The 24284-nt window shown below is 38.5% G+C and overlaps 1 non-coding gene across 1 annotated transcript; it reads right to left on the bottom strand.

Moving 5' to 3' along the window:
• Window positions 1–22450: 22450 nt before the first annotated feature.
• On the bottom strand, window positions 22451–22557 carry LOC145141698 (small nucleolar RNA R71). Its single transcript, XR_013722893.1, has one exon. It is a non-coding gene; the product is annotated as a small nucleolar RNA R71 (small nucleolar RNA).
• Window positions 22558–24284: the final 1727 nt, after the last annotated feature.

Here is a 24284-nt window from a genome sequence, read left to right as displayed (position 1 = left end):
ACGAAGATTCTCGAAGCAATACGTAAAGTCCTTGCCGTATACGGATTCCTCAAGGGGACTCGACGAGTCGGTTGTCTACTCGACGGGTAGCCCCTGTTTTGAGAAATCTATAAATAGAAGCCACAAACCCGAATTGACTCTCTCTCTGGCTTTTGGGAAGCTTACTTGGCGACTAAGGAGACTGCTGGAGATCTGAAGAACATGAGAAGAACCCTAATCCTCAATTCTAAGAAGACTAAGGCAACTTAGGTTTAATTTTCCAGTTCACCTTTGAATAGAAATATGTCTAGCTTGTTTGAATTCGTTTTTAGTTTGTTATCTACTGCAATTATGAACTAATTGTTGGATTAGTGTCTAAGTCCATAACTATTTTGGTATGTACTTGACCCGATGGTGCATGGTCCTTTTGGGTTGCCTTCACCAAAGCAACTTGATAGGATGAATTATGGAGAGAGAGGATTAATTATGATATATTAATATGTTATATGAATATTATATTAAAGGAGAAATCATATTGTTTAATTAATATTAGTCAATAATTAATTAAGAATTAATTTTGTGGCTAAAAGAGATTAATTAAACTTAAGGGACTAGAACTGTCAATTGTGTGATAGTTGAATATTGGGCTATTGGACTCCTTATTAGAGGAGTGGATGAACTATATGGGGAAACCCATTAGAAATCGTCCAAGGCTTCTAAAGGAGGAGTCCATGGGTTGATTAGGGCCTAAGCAGTCTGTTGAGTCTTATTGTGTTGCGTCATGGGCTTGTGTTTTGTATCCGGATTGGGCCTGTCCATCCGTAGTTATCTAGTAGGGTTAGACTATATATAGTGCATGCATGTATGCATTAGTTAAGCCTCTTGATCATCATTATAGTTTTGTAACCCTAAGCACCTCTACAGTCGAAGTTCTTAATCGAGCTCTTCTGAGGTGTTAAAGCATTAATCATACGACATCTTTAAAGCCATTCTTGTGTTCATAATTACGTTCTTAATTATTTTCCTGCATAAAATCTATCGATCCTAATAGAACTTTGTTCTAACAATTGGTATCAGAGCAGGAGACTGTGTGATCAATACACATTCCTTCTGTGTTAAGAATTTGTTAGGGTTTCCGCTTTTATCGTATAAATAGAAGCCGTCTTCTTCCTATCGACGGTAACTCTGTTTCTGATAAAACCCTAATCTCAATTTTACAGGTCTGATTCTAGCGGCTCACCATGTCTCACGAAGATTCACAAACAAATCCTATTAACATCTCTAACAGCATTGGATCCACTACCAGGATTCCCATTCTTTACACTCAAGACTATGAAGTATGGGCGCATCACTTTGAATATTATGTGGTCGGATCTGAAGATAATGGTTATCTCATCACGCTTGGGCCGTTTGTTCATTCTGGAACGAACAAGACTGTTAAGACCCAAAAAGAGTATAACAAGCTGGTGGCGGACGTAGACAAGATGCCACAAGATGAGAAGGACAAGTTGCTGTGTAATGTGAAGGCCATGAGAATGATCAGATTCGCCTTGCAATCTGACAGTTTTCGGTTAGTTGGTTCATGCACGACGGCCAAAGAAATCTGGGATAGGTTGAAAGAACTTTACTCAACCGATGAAGATCTAGAACACTATTCAAACCTTGCTGCTCTCAGAATTTGGAGTTTTCGAACAGAAACCAGAAGAAAAACTGATACAAACTTTCGATCGGTTCAATCATCTCCTAAGTAAGATGATTAAACATGGGATAGAAAGAAAGCTGATCGAGCAGAAGGTAACCTTCATGAACGGTCTGAGACCAGAATAGATGGCTGTGGTTTCAACAGTAAAAGCGCATGAACAATTTAAATCTTACTCACTAGCGAAACTTGTGGGAATACTCAAGTCCCATGGGAATGTGGTAACCAAGGAGGCGAAGGTAGTTTCGGGTGTAGGATCGTTGGCCCTTGTCTCAAAAGGAAAAAGTACTGCAGAAGAAGAAGAGGAGTCGGATATGTCTGAGTGTGACCTAGCAAGCGAAGAATGTGCTATGATGGTCACCAATCCAAAGAAGTTTGCATGAAGAAAATTTCCTGTCAATAAGAACCGAAACTGGCAGGGAAGTTACAGTTCTGAGAATGTGAAGGATGAAGCGAAGAATTCTTCTCAAAAGAATGAAGACAAGAATGAGAGCAAGCTTGCAGGAGACTCAGGATGCGACCGTAATTACTGTCACGACAAGAACCACTTTGCCAAAGATTGCATGCTAAGGAAAATGGCTGAGAAAAGAGATGGTGAAGACGATGAGGCGTACTACATGCGCAAGTTGGAAGAGATCAAGAAAAAGAAGTCAACTAACAGTTCTATGAATGCCTTGATTGTGCAGGAGAATGCAGATGAAGATGAGTTCGGTGGAATTGAAGTTTGGCCAACCGATTCTGAGGATGAAGAGGTGAGAAAGCCAACTCATGGAAGAGCTTATGTAGCAAAGGAAGCAGGTTCGGATGGAAGATGTTTGATGGTCACAGCAGGTGGATCAACCGAAAGTGCCAGTAAGGAACCGAACCTAATTGAGGACTAGTGCTTTGCAGCCAAGCCCGTGAGCGAGAAGATCGACGACTGTGATCGGATGATCAAAAAGGTACAATCCATCCTTGAATCACTAAAAGTTCCAGTAACAAATTATGAAGAAGAATTAAACGAATTAAAATTTAAATTTTCTAACTTAAGTGGAAGTCTCATGCAAACTCGCTTAGCGAATTCTAACCTAACTGACCCACTCAGCAGGGTGTCTTCAAAAAGTGAGGAGAGAAGGATGTGGATTGAGCTGAAGGAGGCGGAGTTAAATAGGGCTAGGGATGAAAGTATTTATTTACAACGAGACAATTTAAAGTTTTTAAAACAAAGGAATGTTTTTTGTTTAATTGCTAAGCGCTTATATACTAATATTGCTCAATTGCATTTAAGTTGTGAGATAGGGAAAAAGATTCATAAGATGATCTTACGCTTCCTTGAATTTAAGGAGGATGAGGTCATTGCTGAGTGTGAATCAATAGTGTCCTCAGAAGAGACATCCATTCATTACAAATTCGGACTGGACAAGATAGAGACCTTCATTGACTCTAAGGAACATAAATGTATGCTCAAAAATCTTTTAGATGAAAATGATAGGTTAAAAATAAAGTCCAAAACTATTCAATCATTTGACTCGTCTAACGCCAAATTAATTTCAGAAAATAAAATGAACTTAGAAAATACGTCTGAATTTGATGAGGAAAGTGAGATGAGCGAAATATCTGTAGAAGACGTAGTTGATTGCTCTGAGTTTATGAAGAGCGAAACCGAGAATGAGAAACCCCTCATATCTGAAAATTCGGTTGAATTCGCTCGCCTGTCAAAAGACAAGCCACAGAAACTCAAAGAAAAAGCTATGGTTTATCAAAAGGTTCGAACTGTGCCAAATCAGGTCTATGCAGTTACAGGGGTCACTGCAAAACAATCGGCAGAGTTAAAAATCTTGGTCGACAAAGACAACGCTGAAGGGTGCGACGATTACTTCTGGTCAGCCCCTATTGACAACGCAGACGAAACCATTGGCTTATCTGAGCAAACTTCATGGAGGGTTAAAGGAAGATACGTTGTTGAACCCATCAACAAACCCTTGAGTTTCGACAAACCAAGCACAAGTGGAACAAAAGAAATCCCTGAAGAACCAATGAAAGAACCGATTGTTCCAACTAAGACAACCGAAACTCAAAAGGAGAAGCCAAAGGCTAGCTTCAATATCCACAAATCTCAGAAGGAGTTAGCTGAACAGAAATGCCAAAGAAATCAAAGATACATGAAAAATCTGAATGAGCGAAAACGTTATTGGCAATCTCAAAATCCCAACTACGTTCCTCCTATGAAAGAATCAATTGACAAAGGAAAGGAAAAGCTAAAAGTAAAAGAAAATTTCAGTCCAAATTCCTACTATTCCAAATCTCAGAACCGAACATCTACTTTTGGCTCCAAAACTAGCGCACATAACCGAAGGTCTAGTTTCGGTCCAAACACCGGAATTCAGAACCGAAAGTCAAGTTTCGGTCCCAAGTCTAGTTTCGGTCCTTCCAACTCCCAAAGCAAATCAAATTTAGTGAAGGACATCAAAGGAAAGGGAAAGCTTAATACTGATTCTAATTTTAATAATAAGAAAAGGTTAGCTAACCCTAGGATTCAGAAGAAAACACCAAAACCATCTAACAACACACCATCAAAAACACCAAAAATTAAACAAGATAAAACCAAAATCAAGGTGTACACCATCAAAAGAAAAGATCAATCAACTCTAATAAAAAGAACTTATTTGGTTGATATTACTACTGCAATTCCTTTTTCTGTGAAAGACTCACCGGGACCCAAGAAACTTTGGGTTCCTAAATCTGCTTGAATTTGCAGGTGATTAGTGACGAGCAGTTCGATGATGAATCGTATATAGACAGTGGTTGCTCGCGTCACATGACAGGAAGGAAGGAAGAGCTGAGGGAGTTTCGGTCCCTAAAGGATGGTGGATGTGTGAAGTATGGCAATAACTCATATGGAACAATCAAAGGATATGGTATGATAACTAACGAAGACTTCTCGATTCGAAAAGTAGCGTATGTGGAAGGATTGCAGCATAACCTCATCAGTGTGTCTCAATTAGTTGTGGGAACAGGTTTGAAGGTTTCATTTGATGATGAGGGCTCAGAAATAATTGAAAAGCAATCTAAAAAGGTTCTGTTGAAGTCTGAACGCAAGGGAGAAATGTATCCTTTAAATCTCAACCCATTTAAAGGAAAACCTTCGATATGTCTGCTATCAAAGGCGAACACTGATGAAAGCTGGTTGTGGCATCGACGCCTCTCGCACCTAAACTTCAAATACATTAATAAGTTGGTGCTTGGTGACCATGTTCGAGGTCTTCATCTTCTCAAGTTTGATAAGGAACATCTGTGTGCAGCGTGTGAGATGGGGAAACAAAGCAGAAAGAGCCATCCTACTCGGCTCAATACAAAGATTGTTGAAGCTCTTGAACTTCTGCACATTGACTTATGTGGACCTTCGGCTATCGAAAGCTTCGGTGGTAGTAAGTTCATTCTTGTCATAGTAGATGATTTTTCACGCTTCACCTGGGTTTTCTTTCTTAAACAGAAATCAGATGCAACTCCCAAGTTGAAGATGTTCATCAAGCAAGTGGAAGTGCAGCTGCGAAAGACAGTGATGAATATCAGAAGCGACAATGGGCTGGAATTCAAGAATAAAGATTTTGAGGATTTTCTGGCTGACAAGAGGATATCTCACAACTTTTCGGCCCCCTATACACCACAGCAGAACGGAATTGTTGAAAGACGAAACCGTTCGTCATGTGAGGCAGCCAGGACCATGCTAAGCTTCGCTTCTCTACCGCTATAATTCTGGGCTGATGCTGTTGCAACCGCGTGCTACACTCAGAACCGATCCTTGCTCAACAAAAGATTCTCAATCACTCCATATGAGATTCTGAACAATCGAAAGCCCAACGTCAAATTTTTCCACGTATTCGGTTCAAGGTGTTTCATCTTTAATTCCAAAGAGAACTGAAACAAGTTTGACGTCAAAGCAGATGAGGGGATTTTTCTTGGATATTCACTCAATTCAAAGGCATACAGAATTTTGAACAAACGCTCTAAACGAATTGAAGAAACATATTACCTAACCTTTGACGATAATTACATGAAGAAAGTTCAAAGGAGCGAAAGTGCCTTGGGGGAAATATTTCCTGAATCAGGACAAGTCTCGGTTCCAATATCCAACTTGTTTGAAGAATACATTCGTCTATTTGATGAACCAGAGAAAGCTGCACACTCAGAGGCGAAAGCAGCATACAACAAAATCGACAATCTCAAAAAGATCATAGATGAAGCTGCCAAAGAAATGGTTAGTGAACCTCCTAAACCGACAGGTGGTCAACCCTCCAATGACTCTCCAAACAACGGCTCAATGTTCAAAGGGGAGAGTTCATCAGCACCAAAGACAACCGAAATGTCTTTCGAGGGGGAGAATCCAATTCCATCCCCAACTCATAAGGGTCCAGGCGAGGGGGGAGCATACAACTCCAAACCCACCCAATAATAGTCCAATCGAGGGGGAGAATCTGACTCCCACAGAGGATGAAAACTTTGATCCTAACACAGGTTTCACTTCGCCAGTCGAGGGGGAGAAAGAGAATACAACTGATGAAGGTGATCAATCAGAACTTGAAGAGGAAGTAAATGCAGAGTTGGATCCAACCTATGACCCAAATTATCCTCCGATAGTAAAATGGACTAAGGATCATCCCAAAGCACAAATCATTGGTGAATCATCTGAGAAAGTTCTCACTCGTTCTCAATTGAAAGCGAAACAAACTGCATTATTCTCTAAAGTTGAATTCTGCATGTTTAATTCGTTTATCTCCAAAGTCGAACCGAAAATAGTTAATGCTGCACTTGATCATTCTGATTGGGTTCAAGCAATGCAAGATGAGCTCCATGAGTTCGAACGCAATCGAGTTTGGAGGCTAATTCCCACACTAAAGGATGCTTCAGTGGTTGGCTTGAAATAGGTATTCAGGAATAAATTGGACAAAGAGGGGAACGTTATTAGAAACAAGGCTCGGTTGGTAGTAAAAGGATATTGCCAAGAGGAAGGGATATATTATGAGGAAACCTTCGCTCCTGTAGCAAGGTTGGAATCTGTTAGAATTTTTCTGGCATATACTGCTCATAAAAACTTCGAAGTTTTCCAAATGGACGTAAAATGCGCTTTCTTGAATGGAGAACTAGAAGAAACGGTGTATGTTGAGCAACCACCTGGGTTTGTGAAAGAGAAATTCCCTGATCATTGCTATGTGCTGGATAAAGCTGTATATGGTTTAAAGCAAGCACCGAGGGCCTGGTATGAAACTTTAACTCGCTTTCTGAAAATGTCAAAATTTAAGCAAGGTTCAGTTGACCCAACCTTCTTCCGAAAGAAAGAAGGCGAACATCTAATGATAGTTCAGATTTATGTCGATGACATCATCTTCGGCTCCACGAATCCTAGCTTAACGGCTGAATTCAGCAAGTTGATGGAGACTAAATTTGAAATGAGCGCAATGGGTCCGATTAATTTTTTCCTTGGTTTGAATATTAGACAGGGACCAGAAGGTATATTTATCAATCAGGAGGCCTACACAAAGAACTTGCTGACAAAATTTGGTATGACGGGAGATTCGAAAGTGAAGGTTCCTATGGCATTTGGCACTAAGTTAACACCTTCTCTGGAAAAACCTGCTGTTGACATAACACTATATCGACAAATGATAGGGTCCCTTATGTATCTAACAGCTAGTAGACCGGACATTATGTTTTCTGTTTGTTATTGTGCCAGGTTTCAAGCTAATCCAAGAGAAACTCACATGGTAGCAGTGAAAAACATCTTTCGTTACCTGAAGCGAACCTCATCTCTCGGTCTTTAGTACCCTGCTAGATCTGGATTCTTTATTCAAGCTTTTTCTGATGCTGATCTTGGAGGATGTGGTTTGGACCGAAAGAGCACAACATGTGGATGCCAATTCCTTGACGGAAAACTTGTTAGCTGGCAGTCCAAGAAGCAAACATGTGTGTCACTTTCAACAGCCGAAGCTGAGTATATAGCTGCAGCATCTTGTACTTCTCAAGTAATATGGATTCAAAGTCAACTAAGAGATTATGGGTTGAGTATGAAGAAGATTCCTCTATATTGTGACTCAGAAAGTGCAATAAGGATTTGTCACAATCTAGTGCAACACTCAAAGACTAAGCATATTGCACTTAGATATCATTTCATCAAGGACCATGTAGAAGATGGGAACGTGGAAGTACATTTCGTTCGGTCCTCTGATCAACTGGCTGACATATTCACTAAAGCCTTACCTGAAGCGAGTTTCAATAAAATTTTACAAGGTTTGGGAATGATGAAAGCAGAGTCGGTATCGAATCCTCAAATCTCTTACTAAAAATTAGACAAGCGAAATAGAGCGAACGCTCGGTCTATTTCGGTTCCAGATTTTTCGGGAACCGAAATGAACCGAACGCTCGGGCTATTTCGGCTCCATAATTTTCGGGAACCGAAATGAACCGGACGCTCGGTCTATTTCGGCTCTGGAATTTAAGGAACCGAAATGAACCGAACGTTCGGCTTATTTCGCTTCATTCTTTTAAGATAAGGTTTCGGTTGTACATTTTGTTTATTCTTTTAATTTTTTTTAAAGAGTGTTTTGTGCTACTTTATTTTATTATTTTTCAAATCCAAAAATATTTTATCTTTCTGTTTTTATTATTTTTCAGAAAATTTCAAAACTCCAAAAATATTTTTCTAATCGTTTTTTTTTTTATTTTGTTCGGTTTGCTTGTTTTGTTTGTGTGGTGTGTTTGTTTGCTTGTTCTTCTAATTAGGTCCCAAGTATACCAGTACAACAAAATTTGGAGCTTAGGCAGGTATGATTCTTTTAATCTGAACTAGTTAAGGGTGCCTAGAAGCATGCTGCTGCATGTTGACCAAAGCCTCAACGACTAAGAGCAAGGCCTTAATGATTCGATCTATACCTATCGTTTCTTCCCAATCAGGCTGTTAAAATCTACTCAAGTCAAGAGCTACCTTACTCTTCTCAAATGAGTTAAGAGTTTTTCTGCTTTGTCATGTCTTTATAGCAGAAGGTACTTTCGGTTCTTTAACCATCCTCCGTACATTCTCCATCAACTTTCGGTTCACCAATGTAACCCTTGAGACTCTCGGTCCTTACCACTGAGGTTTACGGTTGCACAAAATCTGTGTTTTTGATCTTAGATACGTACACCACGTGCTGAGTGAAACCCAACATTCAACACCTATAATGAATTGACGGTGAATCATTATATTTAAGATCTTACTTGTTACCAAATGAATTCTCATTTTATTTTTGAGTGGTCTTTTATGAAATTGTCTAACACCAAGGCTTTTCTTCCCAAAAAGATTCAGTTTGTTTTTATTTTTGAGATTTCTATCACATCTCAGTCACTATAAATTATACCCAACCTACTTGTTCAACAGACCACAATGGTCTCACAAGTACTTCTTCCAACGTTCGGTCTTATGTTAAGAATCGACGTTCGGTTGAAGATAAGCTACCCTTTATAAATTAAAAGAAGCCTTTCAGTGTTTCTTTACAAACACTCGATCGTATCTTCTCGGGAAACCACACAAGCACTTCAAGTCTCTCTTGACTTTGAAGGAAACGATTCTCGCCAGGAATCATCTGCTTCATGTCTTTTAATAGACATCACTCACATCCAATACACATTTTGCTTTATTTCTTTATCTTTTGTCACCCTATTGCACGGAAATTTTTATTTTCCAACATTCTGGTTGCTGTTGGTTCGATTTTTGTTTACCTTTGGAGCAACAGGGGTTATCCTAACTTTTGAAGCGAAGCTGAATTTCAAACGACGAATTGAGGATAAGCTTTTGGGCGCGTGAATTTGAACGGTCCCTAAACCCACGCGTGCTGACGTATACCTAGGAGAAACCACCCTGTCACATCGCGCTTTTTCTGGAAATGTTTTAGTGATCGCGTCATTATCATGATGATTTTTCTCTCTCCTGGCAACGGTATATAAAGGGTTTCTAATCTTATTTGTCTTTTACCAGCAACAAATTCTCTCAAACTACAAGGCGATTTGAAACTGTTCATCTTCTTTCTTAACTCAACAATGGCGACTTCTTCATCGGCTCACGATCAAACTACATCGTCCACATTGCTCTCGATCAAGCCAAACCAGAATATGATCATTGAACTCAACCCTTTTCTGTACGATTCGTATATGCTACACGTGGTTGAGTGTTTGAAGTATTCACCTCTGGTTTTAGCCCTAACACAGGTAGAATCCGTTCCAATGTCCCTCCTATCGCAAGTATACACTACCGCTTCGTATGATAAGAACAATGAGAGGATCTATTTCCAAATCTTCTCACACAAGGCTTCGATTTCAAAAGGGAAATTTTGTTAACTATTGCAACTTGCTGTGGATTCGTCTGTGATCTCACCGGACTTCATCACCACTACTCAACTGTTCTCGATGCTCTACGAGATGGGCTACACTGATGTGCTTACCACGGTTACAAAGGTTAAGAAGTCATGCTTACCGTCTCAATGGAATGGATTGCTTACTCTTCTCATCAAGAGTTTAGCAGAGAGGAGCGGTGGGTCTGATGGTACTAGTAAGGGTTTTCTAACACTTTGACGAGGCACTCTGAAATTTCATGTGGTCGATTCTGGACTCTCATTACACGAAGGGTGATTGATACTTTGCAGATTCCGGTTATGAAGGATGCCCTAGTCGCGTTTGTGGCTACGTTTCACACCAAGAAAGTCATCATTTCTGATCCTACAAAGTTCCCTCACAATGGCTTTATACCTGAGACAATGTACAGGTGTGTATCCGCCGAGAGTAAGGTCATGGCTGAATATCGCAAGATTCCTCCCAGAGAACCGAGAGTCTTATCTCCTGAACAACAGGCTGCCTTGGATGCTGTGGAGAAGCCTGGAAAACGAGGAAAAAGGACTTCTACCAAGAAAGGAACAACCAAGGATGATAAGTCTAAGTTTGCTAAGTCAAGGAAGCGAAAATCTGAGAAAGGGGATTCTTCTAAGCCAAAGAAGATTAAGAAAATGGCGAAGAAATCCAAGAGTCCCTCTCCTTCCCGTTCATAAAATGATGAGGAGGATGAAGAAGAGGAAATTCATCATGAATCACCAAGAGGTAACACCCCTCCCCGATCCCCAACCCCAACCGAACCTCTTCATGACAAACTTCCAACACCACCTCCATCACCGAAACAGACAGTTCCAGTTTCGGTTGCTCCTATTCCACCACCTACCTCATCTCAAACAACAACTTCTCCACCACCACCACCACCAGTTACTTCTATTCCTATTTCTACAACTCCCTTACCACCTCCTATTATTTCCAAATCAACTTCCACTCCAATCCCAGAACCGACAGTAAACGTCAACGTATCTGATGCGGGGGCGAATACTGAAACAGATGCTCCTGTTACTTCTAAACCACTTTCACCCTCACCTTCAACCAATTCCGGTGCAACTCTCGGTGGTGCTAATGATGAGTTTGATTCAACCTACTACAGTCCCTATAGGCTTCCTACAGATGATAATGATGAAGCTCCAGTCACGAGACAACAACTGCAAAGCATTGATGAGAAGCTTGATAAATTGCTTGATGACAACAAGTCATACAGTGGTGTTGTGCTCAAAGCTTTCATGAATACTGCTCTTGAGCAATATACTGAGTCAATTGACAAATCCACAAAGGTTGTTAATGAGTCTACTTCTTCTTGCAAGAAGGCCACTTCTGACGTTGCAGAAATTGTTCATAGTACTCAGATCTTTCTTGAGTCACTCAAAGGGCATGCTGATACCAATGCATCTAAGGTGAATGCCTCTGTGGATTCCTTATCCAAGTCCCTTCAAGAAGAGAAAACAAAGTTTGAGGCTGTTCGTTCTTCAATACAAGAAGAGAACACTTCATTTATCAGTTCTGTGAATTCTCCGCTTGTATCTCTTCGCGCTGATTTAGCAAAAGAAAGTGCTCTAAAGGAAGATCTTGCCCGCCAAGCCTCAACCATTGAAGTTCAGAAGGTGAAGCTCGCTCAAGCTGAAAAGGAAATTTCTTTGTTGAAAACGGAGAGAGCTGTCTTTCGTAGCTGTGTTGGGGATGTCAAGGATTTGCTAACCAACATCCTTGGTACTCATGATCCTATCCTTACTCTCACTATCAGAAATCATCTAACATCAAAACTTCTTCCTGCCCTTGCAATGTTACACGAGATGAAGGGTGTTTCGGAGAGATTCATACCTCCAAAACAAGGGGGAGAAGGTGCTCAACCGAAGGTTACTGTAAAAACCGAAACCGAATCTGCTCAACCAAAAGTCAAAGTTACAACCGAACCGAAGGGTAATAAAGCTTCAGGTTCTGGTTCTCAAACTAAGAAGAAGGGGATTGATGATGACAGTGATGACGAAGTAGAAGGACTATTGCTAAGGCCCTTAAACGAAAGAAGATGGACAGAGAGTTGGATGAGACCTTGAGGGTTGCAAGGGAGGCTGAGGAAAGGGAAAGGAGGAACAAGGAAGAAGAAGAAGCCTTAAACTGCAAGAAGGCCTTGTTTCCCCTCTGGACAAAAGAGACACTTATCAATGAGGCAATAGAGTTTCCAAGCGTTTACTGGTTGGAACGTGTCGCTTCGTTTGATTGTGACAATTCTAAGGACTCACAGTTCGACATGCCAATAACATGAAAGGCATTCACATTTCATTGTTTCGACTCGACTGCTGAAGTTCCTTTCCCTCATCCAAAAGTTGATCGTGAGCTTATCGACTTTTATCTGAAGTATGGACAACCGCAGTACTTGACATGGAGCGCACATAAGATTGTTACTGTCAAGGTACTCAAGCCTTCGCCTGCTGGGAAGTTTATAAATGTTAATTTTAAAATCACACGAGGATCAGCAAACTCGGTGTCGATTATTTCCCTGGCACACCTTCCGAATTTAAATCCTCATGACTGGATCCTATTGTTTAACATTTTGCTCACCAATCCGAATGAATATGAGCCGATACTGGATCATTTAAAGAGGATGTTGGCCTCCTATATCCATGAGGTTGCTGCTATGGATCAGGAGATAGCAAAAGTGATGAACAAGAAACCGACTGTCAAGCCAACACCGAAACCAGGAGATGTGAACAAAATGAGGATGGGCCAAATCGATTCTACAAATCTTACTGTAATGTTTACAAGAGGCGAAACCAATAGATTTATATTCGCTCTTGTTGATAAACATTTATTCTCAACTGACTGCTTGGAGCACATTATCAACATTATCCATCGGTGCAAGCAGAACTCAGAAGCAGACAATAAGAACTTTACGGACATGCTTCGGTGGTACATTACGTTTCGTCATCATCTATTGGCCATCATACCGAAGGGTTCAAGACAATCAAGAAGTCTTATGCAGCTCAACCGAAGTGAGCTTTTGGCTCCATTGACGCAAAGGGGGAGATTGTTGAGTCTTATTGTGTGGCGTCATGGGCTTGTGTTTTGTATCCGGATTGGGCCTGTCCATCCGTAGTTATCTAATAGGGTTAGACTATATATAGTGCATGCATGTATGCATTAGTTAAGCTTCTTGATCATCATTATAGTTTTTGTAACCCTAAGCACCTCTACAGTCGAAGTTCTTAATCGATCTCTTCTGAGGTGTTAAAGCATTAATCATACGACATCTTTAAAGCCATTCTTGTGTTCATAATTACGTTCTTAATTATTTTCCTGCATATAATCTATCGATCCTAATAGAACTTTGTTCTAACTCAGTCAAATTAGGGTTTCCTTGTTAGATAACCCTAATAGCCTCACTATTTAAGCACCCCTAGGGCACCAAAAACGTGGCTATCTAATTCCTTAGGGTTTCTAGATGTTTTTGAGTGCCTCTCCTCTCCTCCTTCTTCATCCTCTTGCTCTTGGTGTTTGTGAGCCATTAGAGGAGTGACATTTGTGACTCTAAGCTTTTTGAGAAGCAAATTACAACAAGGAATAGATTGTTATTGCTACATAACAATCAAGGTAAGATCTAAACCCTATTCTTATGTTAATATTGATTATCACATGCTAGATCTAGGGTTTATGGCTTTGGATGATTATTTCATGTTCATTAGACAAACTAGATCCAAAGCTTTAGGGTTTGCATGTACACCATAGGAATGTTGTAGTGCTCAAAACCCATCAGTGGTATCAGAGCCTAGGGTTGTTTGTTAATGAATTTGATGCTTAATTGATCGAAAATTGCTTAAAAATCGAATTTTTTTTGGTTCTGACTGCTTGACTCGCCGTGTCACTTGGTGAACTCGCCGAGTTGGCTGTACTCGACGAGTCCAGGCCTGGACTCGACGAGTCAAAGGGTCTGGCAGCGTTTTTTCGCGATTTTCTTGGGATACTTACCATAAACGTTTTTAATTAGTAAAATCCGATTTTTATTAATTTTGGGTGAATCTCCTTGCCAAAATAGTAGATAATTGCCATTTAATCAAATAATTGTTGCCTTATAAGATAATGTTTAATTATTTATGTTATTTGGTGAATTGTAATGCAAGTAATTGGACTAGGTCAAAATTAGATAACCACAAATTAATTGTTAATTGCCTTATTTGAATTGTTGATCTAGAATGTTCTTGATAAAGTTTGGAAAAGTTTCAATTTTCTCCCTTGAGGTTTCATAGTTTTAAATTTCAACTTTAAAAGTTTTAGTTTTGAAATTTAAATAGTTAAACCCTAATATTTTGAAATGTTTCAAAACTTGCCCTCATGTTTTGGAATTTAAATTTTTGATTAAAAGTTTAATTTTTGAAATTTTAAATTCTAAAACCCTAGTTTTGAAAAAGTTCAAATTACACCCTTATGGTTTTATTAAGATAATTAAAGGTATAATTAAAAGAAAGTGAATAAATCCATTTTGATATGGTTTATATTTAATTTAAATTAAAAGTGTAATTTATAAAATTAAACCACCTAGTATTTTAAAAGTATAAAATACACCCTATACTATATATAACATTAAAAGTCTATTATTATATATGTATAACTTAAACTGCTAGTCTTACCGTTAGTAGGCCTCATTCACGAAGTTGGTCTATAAGGGGTGTTTAAGGAAATTGCCTATAAAATGGCGATTGAATGGGTATCCACTCTTACCCACCGCACTCTTGACTAGTGGATGGTCGTTAGCCGAACGGGTTGGATAGGGCAAACCCCTCTCCTCATTAAAAGTATAATGAATAAAGTAACTAAATGTTTTTACTATATTCCCAAATCTTAGTTACTTTAAGAAAAAATGAAATCGATGCAATTCCATGGAATTACACTTTGTACCCTTGTCGAGACAATTAGTGGAGTGTGTGTGGTTAACCGACACACTAAGTTGGGTTTGGCATTGGTAGCGAAGGGTGACTCGATGTTTGTCATAGATCGATGGAGCGTGTGTGGTTAACCGGCACGTCGATTAGGTGACTTGATGTTTGTCATAGATCGATGGAGCGTGTGTGGTTAACCGGCACGTAGATTAAACATGACATTGAAAAGTTCAACGAATCTCAAAAGATCTAGGAGTTTCAATTCATTTAAAACTTAACCTTCTTTTCGTTTTTCATGGTGGAAATTGCTAAATCGTCATTTACCTACCTTCAAATGTTCTGCGAGTTGGATTACGGCATCCCTCTTCCAATTTGTAGGATATTGTGATGGGTCCTAGCCTTAATATCTCATTTGGGTGTTTTATTAAGGACTCAATCAACTATGGTCTTCCTAAATCCGTTGGAAAAAGCTTTCCATGTGAAGATGATGTTCCACGATTGTATTGTGGAAATGAAAATCCTGCTTCATTTCCTCCACCTCCTCCAATAATTATCCCTGACCCACGTGTTCGAAGACTTGAAAAGTTCAAGATCATTCAATCCCTATTGGCAAAAGACATGAAAATGGAAAGTCTATATGTGCTCATGTCTTAGATAAAAGATTACATATTGATAGATTGGGATTGTTAGGTGTCGATGTTTAAAGTAAGTTGGCTGTTGACTTGGTTCTTAAGTCACTTCCCGAATCATATGGTAAGTTCGTTAGAGAGTACTATATGATGGAACACGGCATGACACTTATTGATTTGACTTATTTGCTTATTGCTGCTGAATCAGAAATGATTTGGCGCACTGGTCAGCAAATTTGTCTGGTAAATCAATATCCCAACCCTTATGGGCAATGGCAACATTGGAAGTCCAGAAAAGTTTTTCTCTACGCAAGAGAAAAGTTGAGTCTGAGATAGTCCCGTGTACCATTCCATAAGAATCCATGTGTTTCTACTGCCAAAAGAAGGGGCATTGGTTACGAAGCTGCCCTGAATACCTGAGAGATCTAAGAGATGGGAGAGTCAAGATGTATGACTCTGCTTCAGGTAAAATCCACTATCTAACTCGATTAAGTTCCTGTTTGGAGATTCTTAATACATGATGTGATAAGATAACATTTCAATGTCTTTGAAGAAAAAGGAAGCTTAAAAGGAAAGAAGTGAGCTAAATCTGATCATGAAGAAGTGGATCTTGATCGCATGATTCAAAGATCGGATTATTTTAGCTACTACTTTAGAGTTAGGATAGATTGCTAAATAATATTTGCATAGTTTTTCATTTGTAATCGCGTTGTAAGGACAATATTTTTCCGCAATAAAATAAATTTTGATTTATCTTATTTATGTTTCCTTGCAATGGATTTTATGAAAAAATTGGTGTTTGAATGGTTCTATTATTAGCAATATTGTGAATGGATTTGACTCTTAGTTACGTTATTTGTGGTAATGTCAGAAATTTACCAAATGAGGAAAGTTTCTCTTATCACCCAAGTTTCAATAGGACAGAAACTTGGAATCATGCAACTGGTATTGTGTGATGAATGAGAACCTTCGTATTTGGGAAATTAAGACTATATCCTTGTTCACATAAGTATGTGAGTCAAGTGAAGGACTAGGAGATCTGGTACACAATGTTGTGCACTGGTCAAGTCCACCACAAAGAACGATGAGATTATTCGTCATGATTTACTAAAAGTCTAGTAAACGTGATTATGCTTACAAGATTAAGTGTAATTCTGAATTATTGTAAAGCTTCAATGAATGGCAGAACGAATAAGAAGAATCAATGAAGGCAGAAAGATAAAAGGTTCTCTAATCTAAGAAGAAGGGAGAGTACTTTTGTATCATGTTTTATGATTCTCTTAAAGGTTATAAGAACCATATTACAATTCATCCTCTAAGGACACCTTAGTGCACTAGTATTGCTAAGAAGAGGAGTCGAGAATTGTTGAAATGGTTAAGTCAATAAGATGAATCGTACTTCGTACCAAAATCAATTCTTAGAGTCATACTCCAAGATTGTGAATTGAGTGACATAATCTTAAGTAGGAATGTTCTTACATTTGCACATTTTGATAAGTTGTGATGTCTTGGATAAGACAAAGACCAGCTAATACCAAATTGTGTGTAGGTTTGTCTTGATAAATACATACACTGACTCTTCAATATTTGTTTTGTCAAGAAATGTTTCTCGACAAAATAATCTTATATGTCAAGAGGTCAGTAGGAGTCTAAAAGATCTTGAAAAGTTTCAAGAACAAATTCAAAAGTAAACCTATTAAGCACTAGCACACGATTTGAGAATTGTAACCTATCGTGTTGACAAAATTTTATTTCTATGTCAATCCAGTTGAGTGATTATGCATATGAGTTCTACGAGTTCTCAATTGAATGCATAAGGGCAAACACCTTGATCAATGAAAGTACATTGACTGGCATAGGTGAGCTGCTAAATAACTTGGAAAAAATGGTGGGACCCTTGATGGCAAGAAATTAAGAATGAACAAGTTCTATCCATAAGAGGTTGAATTTGTCGCGAACATTATCTTATGATTATGGTTATGACAGATTCACATGGATAGGAACACATACACCATAAAATCTAAGTGTCATAAGGTTTCTCTCCTTCATGAAAATGATTGTGAGGAAACGCTTTCACTAAGAGAGATTTTAAGGAGATAGCAATTATGTAAATTGGATTCTCAAATTCGATTATGATTACGACATCCCTTTTCATAGTTCGAATTGTGAGATTTGGCAATTAGTTTGAACAATCGAGACTTATTGCTATAAATTCTGGAATTGTTTAGACACACATGTGAGCTGTCTAAAGTAAGGTGCTTAGATAAAAGCTTATCAAAGCATATCGTATTAGAAACAATGAACTTTGGAGGTCAATAAGTATTGTTTTCTAGAAGTTTAGCTGGTTCCTGAATACGTGTCAAAGCTAGTGGGAGCATAAATGTTATGCTAGTATGTATATAATCATCATGTTAGTGGGAGCATGATTATTATTGCAAGTTAGCAATATTAATTATAGAAAACAAAAGTTTCACTTTGCAAAGTTGCATAGGTTGAAAAGTTGTTTTGCTATAATTAAGGGAGAGAATGTTATACTTCGTTTCAAATCTAAAGGTTTAGATCGAGAAATTTTACTCAATTTTAGTCAAAAAGATATATGGATGTTATGTTGAAAGGATTCAACGTAAGAGAATTCTATATGTGGAAATATGTGTTGCGTTCTCACACTCGATTATGTTTACGACATCCCTTTTCATAGTTCGAATCGTGAGAACATGACAAATAGAAATATTATAGCAAAAGACTAGTAAAGTATCATGTCATTGTAATATTCGACCGTTCTAAAATTTTCCGAATGCCTAGGGCATTAAGAGGGAAAGAGGACTAGAATCGGATTTGACTGAATTAGTTAAACAACTATCAAGGATAATCTATAGTTCGCCAAGGATTGGTCACTTGTGAACAGTTGGGAAGTATAGTAATGGAAGGACCATATTGACATTATTATTATTAGATATGATTCTATTAATAATGAGTTGTCATATGGCAAATACGGAAATGTTTCCTAATTGGGAGTTGGACGTTAAGAGTTTATGTGTAGATTAGAAAAACTTTTATGCAAGAAGGATGTTCAAAGGAATGTACTTTGAATATGAGACTTCATGTCTATGGAATTGTCTTGTAACAATCTCCAACAGAGCATTTTGTAATTTCATTGGCCGAGTCTTGGTGACTTTTGTGCCATGAGATTACGAAAGGACTATTGCATAAAGTGTTAGAATCTAACATATTCTACAAGTGGCAAGAATTTGGTATTCTTACACTTATGGTAAGGATTGGGAATTGTAAAATGAGTGTGATTGAAAATGTTGTTCAATTATACTATTTCACAGAGTAAGGACCATAAGTGAACATAGTGTGCATGCTAAGAGCATGGGACAATTGTCGTTATAATTCAAGCAAGAAGTTGATTACCCGAAACAACAAATAATGAGTAATCAATATGGTGATTAAATAAAAGTGTTTTATTTATACTCAAAAGTTTGAGGCCATAGAAGATTAGTATTATTCTTGTGTTTCAATTTGCATGTTTTGACTTCCTAAACAATTGAGTTATTTGAGAATAATCGAATTATTTCAACGTTCCACAGTCGCTCATACTTTGCGAGTAAGTATGAAAGAAGATTGTCATGAATTGGTGTGTAGATTGTCTAAAGTGTATTAGACATAGCAAAAGTTTGCTACAACGCTCATGAGTGCTTACGAATATGATTTGAGCATTGGATTTAAACCACGCTCACTTGGATCGCTTCATGGATTTTATCACGAGTGATTGGTGAGACGATAATATCTTATATTCTTGAAATCGAGATGTGTGAGTTGTATCTTGCGAGTCAGTTACACATTGATAATATGTAAAAGCACTAGTAACTTGGTGTTATAAAACGTATTGTTGTGTGTGAATCGGTGAGTGAGTACAAGCGAGCATTGAATCGAAGTTTATCCGTTCCTTTTACCCAAAGTGGGATAAAAGCGATATCTGTGGGCCCCTCGATGATTTAGTGATGACAAAGGAAAGTGCTCGGCCGGGCCAGGACTGATTTGATTTGTTTAATTAGTCAGTTGTCATAAATCAGAAATCGGGAAACGACACATAGATTGAAAGAATGATTTCAATCCATGTCTCACATCTATACGATATCTACAATGGAGGAATATATGATCCCTTATCTAAAGGACGCGTATCTGATAAGATCAGAGTTGACAGTGGCTTTTGAAAGCTACGATTGCGGATCAGGATCTGAAGTCATACGCAAAATAGTTATTAGACTTATCCAAGTGGGAGACTGTTGGATTAGTGTCTAAGTCCATAACTATTTTGGTATGTACTTGACCCGATGGTGCATGGTCCTTTTGGGTTGCCTTCACCAAAGCAACTTGATAGTATGAATTATGGAGAGAGAGAGGATTAATTATGATTTATTAATATGTTATATGAATATTATATTAAAGGAGAAATCATATTGTTTAATTAATATTAGTCAATAATTAATTAAGAATTAATTTTGTGGCTAAAAGAGATTAATTAAACTTAAGGGACTAGAACTGTCAATTGTGTGATAGTTGAATATTGGGCTATTGGACTCCTTATTAGAGGAGTGGACGAATTCTATGGGGAAACCCATTAGAAATCGTCCAAGGCTTCTAAAGGAGGAGTCCATGGGTTGCTTAGGGCCTAAGCAGTCAAATTAGGGTTTCCTTGTTAGATAACCCTAATAGCCTCACTATTTAAGCACCCCTAGGGAACCAAAAACGTGGCTATCTTATTCCTTAGGGTTTCTAGATGTTTTTGAGTGCCTCTCCTCTTCTCCTTCTTCATCCTCTTGCTCTTGGTGTTTGTGAGCCATTAGAGGAGTGACATTTGTGACTCTAAGCTTTTTCAGAAGCAAATTACAACAAGGAATAGATTGTTATTGCTACATAACAATCAAGGTAAGATCTAAACCCTATTCTTATGTTAATATTGATTATCACATGCTAGATCTAGGGTTTATGGCTTTGGATGATTATTGCATGTTCATTAGACAAACTAGATCCAAAGCTTTAGGGTTTGCATGTACACCATAGGAATGTTGTAGTACTCAAAACCCATCACTAATTTCGTTAGTTTCTGTTTAGGGTAGACAAGTTTGCTCCTATGGATTAATCTACTATTTTGATTAATTGTTATTGGTGAATCTTGTTAATTTATGGTTGTTCAAGACCCTTATGCATTAACCATAACTATTTTCTGTTAATTGCTAAGTAATTAAGTTGCATGAACATCTCTTAAGTGCTTATCTCATATGATTTATGTGAACACATTGCTATATGCCTAGGATTAGTGAATATGAAACTAGGATTAACTAGAGAATGGGTAAATTAATGTGTGAGCTTGTGTGATACACCATCAACAAGAGGTTAATTGAATCACCAATTTAATTAGCTAATTACAAGTCTTATTTAATCCGAATAATTAAACTAGGGAATTTATTAGTTTAACCACTTGATCACTGCTTAAATTAATCTATTTTCTAAGGATTGGTAATAACGAATGTGAATCCAATCACCTTACTCGGTAGCCAAATAACAATTAATCCATTACATTACCATAAAAATTAACCATAGGAGTAAATGAGTTGAACCTAAACAGAAACCCTTTTGATCATTGAATTTAGTTGGTTTTTACGTGTTTTCAGCCATTAGTTGATTAGTTAAGTTTTAGTTAAGTTTCTAGTCTTGCAAAACTAGAGAAAACCCCTCCTATTTTATTATTTGTTTTAGATAATATTAGTAATTAGTTTAATTTCCGTTCCCTGAGTTTGATACCCTACTTATTTAACTATACCACAATTGATAGGTCCACTGCCTTTGTGTGTCTAATTCGTAAGTGAAAAGTAGGATAAAACTAGTTAGTTTAACACACATCAAGTTTTTGGCGCCGTTGCCGGGGAACGGTTCAAAAATGTATTCTAATTTCTAGTATTATCGATCCTTTGTGTAAGATTAATCTTGCACAAATTTGCTGCTTTAGTAGTCTAGGTATTAGGTTTAGTTTAAATTTTCTCTGATTTGTTAGAATTTTTATTTGATTTTTTTTTCAGTTTTAGCCTTGAACTCGCCGAGTGCAATCGAAGCTACTCGACGAGTCCATCGCTGAAACTCAGTTTCGTTTTTATTTTGTTTTTGTTCTTTTTACGCGTGTTTTCTGTTTTGTTTACAGTTCGTTTATGACCAGGGGAGGAGGTACACCTTTGATCCCACCGCTTGAAGACCCGGAAGCAACCTTGAAGAAAAACAAAGGCTAGAACGTAGGAGAAACCGCAACATCGAAGAATTCACCGTTAAAGAATCTCAAGTCTGTATTTAGTAACAAAAAGGACAAGAAAGTGGGAGAATCCAACAATTTTTCTGAGGCAAACGAAGACCCAAACAAGGACGAGATCGTGTACGAATCCGAAAAAGAAGAAATCAAATCCGAGGAAGGAAGCGACATCGAGGGCGAACTAGCTGACCCCATGGCTAACATTGATGAAGTTCCCATGGGTGAATGGAAGAAAAGGATGTGTGACGACACCGGCCCGGGACTCGTGCAACCCGCAATTCCCGCAACTGCCACCTTTGAACTTAAAGGCCACATACTTGCTCAACTAAAGGAGATTCCATTCTACGGGAAGGATCATGAAGACGCATAGAAGCATCTTGACGAAGTCAATGACATAGCCGACTACTTCAAAGTCCCTAATGTGGCTCGCGACACTGTCTTGCTTCGTATGCTACCTGTCACATTCAAGGGAGCTGCAAAGGATTGGCTAAAATCACTTCCCCCGGTATCCATCACTACATGGGCTAAAATGAAAGAAGAATTCATAGACCAGTTTTGCCCCCCTTCAAAAATAACCAAGTTGAAGAAAGCCATAGCTAATTTTGAACAACAAGCTGGAGAGTCACTATATGAGGCGTGGGAGAGGTACAAAGGCTTACTAAGGAATTGCCCACATCACGATCTAAACAGCCAACAAGAAGTCTCCATTTTCTTCCTTGATTCGCAAGGACCACTCACAAAGAAAGAACCCCCGGTGATAAAGGCCCTAATCGAAGAATTCTCTAAACACTCTAGAGAATATCATAACCCAAGAAATGACTTGACTCGAGGGGCGGTGAGCTCTATTACTGATGACATGGTAGCAATGATGGCAAAATTGGAAAGCATGGATCGAAGAATGACCAAGAAGGACCAATCCATCCATGCCATTAGATTGGGTTGTGAAAACTGTAGAGGAGTTGATAAAGCCATGAAACATCCAAAGAATAGCGATGACACAGCATTTTCGGTTGACATGTTGGAAGAATTGATGGAGGAATGGAACGAAAATGAGACGAACAAGTCCACCGTCACATATGAAGAAGAATTTGATGCGGAAAGAGACCTGCTGGAATTAGAAAGACTGCTTGAGGAAGCTGGTTATAATGATCTAATTAGAAGTGCAGAACACCCGACTCGCCGAGTCGCCTCGACAGACTCGACGAGTCCATCAGAAGAAACCCGATCAGTCGCGAATTTTACGAAGGACTCGACGATTCCCCTCACTGGACTCGACGTGTTCAACATTCAGAACACGAAAATTGAACTTAAGGCACTACCAGATCACTTGGAGTACACATTTCTTGAAGATGGCCAACAAAAACCTGTAATTATAGCTGCTGATTTGGCCAAACATGAGAAAGAAAGTCTTGTGGGTGTATTGAGGAAAAGGCAAGGTGTTATATTATGGAAGATCACCGACATTAAAGGAATTAGTCCAGCTTCTTATTCTCATAAGATTAACTTAGAAGATGGATCTAAACCTGTAGTTCAACGCCAAAGAAGACTTAACCCGAACATGCAAGAAGTTGTAAAAAAGGAGGTGGTTAAACTACTAGATGCCGGAATCATTTCCTCCATCTATGATAGCCCATGGGTGAGTCTGGTGCAAGTGGTACCAAAGAAAGGAGGAATGACGGTGGTGGCAAATGAAAATAACGAATTAGTTCCAACGAGGACAGTAACCGGGTGGCGTGTTTGCATTGACTACAGGAAATTGAATGATGCCACATGTAAGGATCACTTTCCATTGCCATTCATTGATCAAATGCTCGAAAGACTCTCCGGCCATTTATATTATTGTTTTCTTGATGGGTTTTCGGGGTATTTTCTAATTCCAATAGACCCACAAGACCAAGAGAATACCACTTTTACATGCCCAAGTGGAACATTTGCATATAGACGCATGCCTTTTGGGTTATGCAATGCACCAACTACTTTCCAAAGGTGCATGATGGCCATTTTTCATGATATGATCGAGAAGTTTATGGAGGTCTTCATGGATGATTTCTCGGTGTTCGGGTCATCATTTGAAGATTGCTTATCCAATTTGGACTTGATGCTAGCTAGATGTGAGAAGACAAACCTTGTCCTTAATTGGGAAAAGTGTCACTTCATGGTGAAAGAAGGAATTGTATTGGGTCACAAAGTTTCAAGGAAAGGGATAGAAGTGGATAGAGCAAAAGTGGACACAATAGCTAAGCTACCCCCTCCAACTAATGTAAAAGGGGTAAGGAGTTTTCTTGGCCATGCGGGATTTTATCGGTGCTTCATTAAAGATTTTTCAAAGATTACTAGACCTTTAACTCAATTACTCTTAAAGGATGCCCCATTTGATTTTTCCAAGGAATGTCATGAAGCATTTCGTTTGT

This window comes from Lactuca virosa, chromosome 9 (genome assembly GCF_052849685.1).
Source record: "Lactuca virosa cultivar CGN04683 chromosome 9, Lactuca_virosa_CGN04683_v6, whole genome shotgun sequence".
NCBI classification, from domain to species: domain Eukaryota; kingdom Viridiplantae; phylum Streptophyta; class Magnoliopsida; order Asterales; family Asteraceae; genus Lactuca; species Lactuca virosa.
The sequence above is the reverse complement of the archived record's forward strand: the minus strand, read 5'-3'. Positions and strand labels throughout refer to the sequence as shown.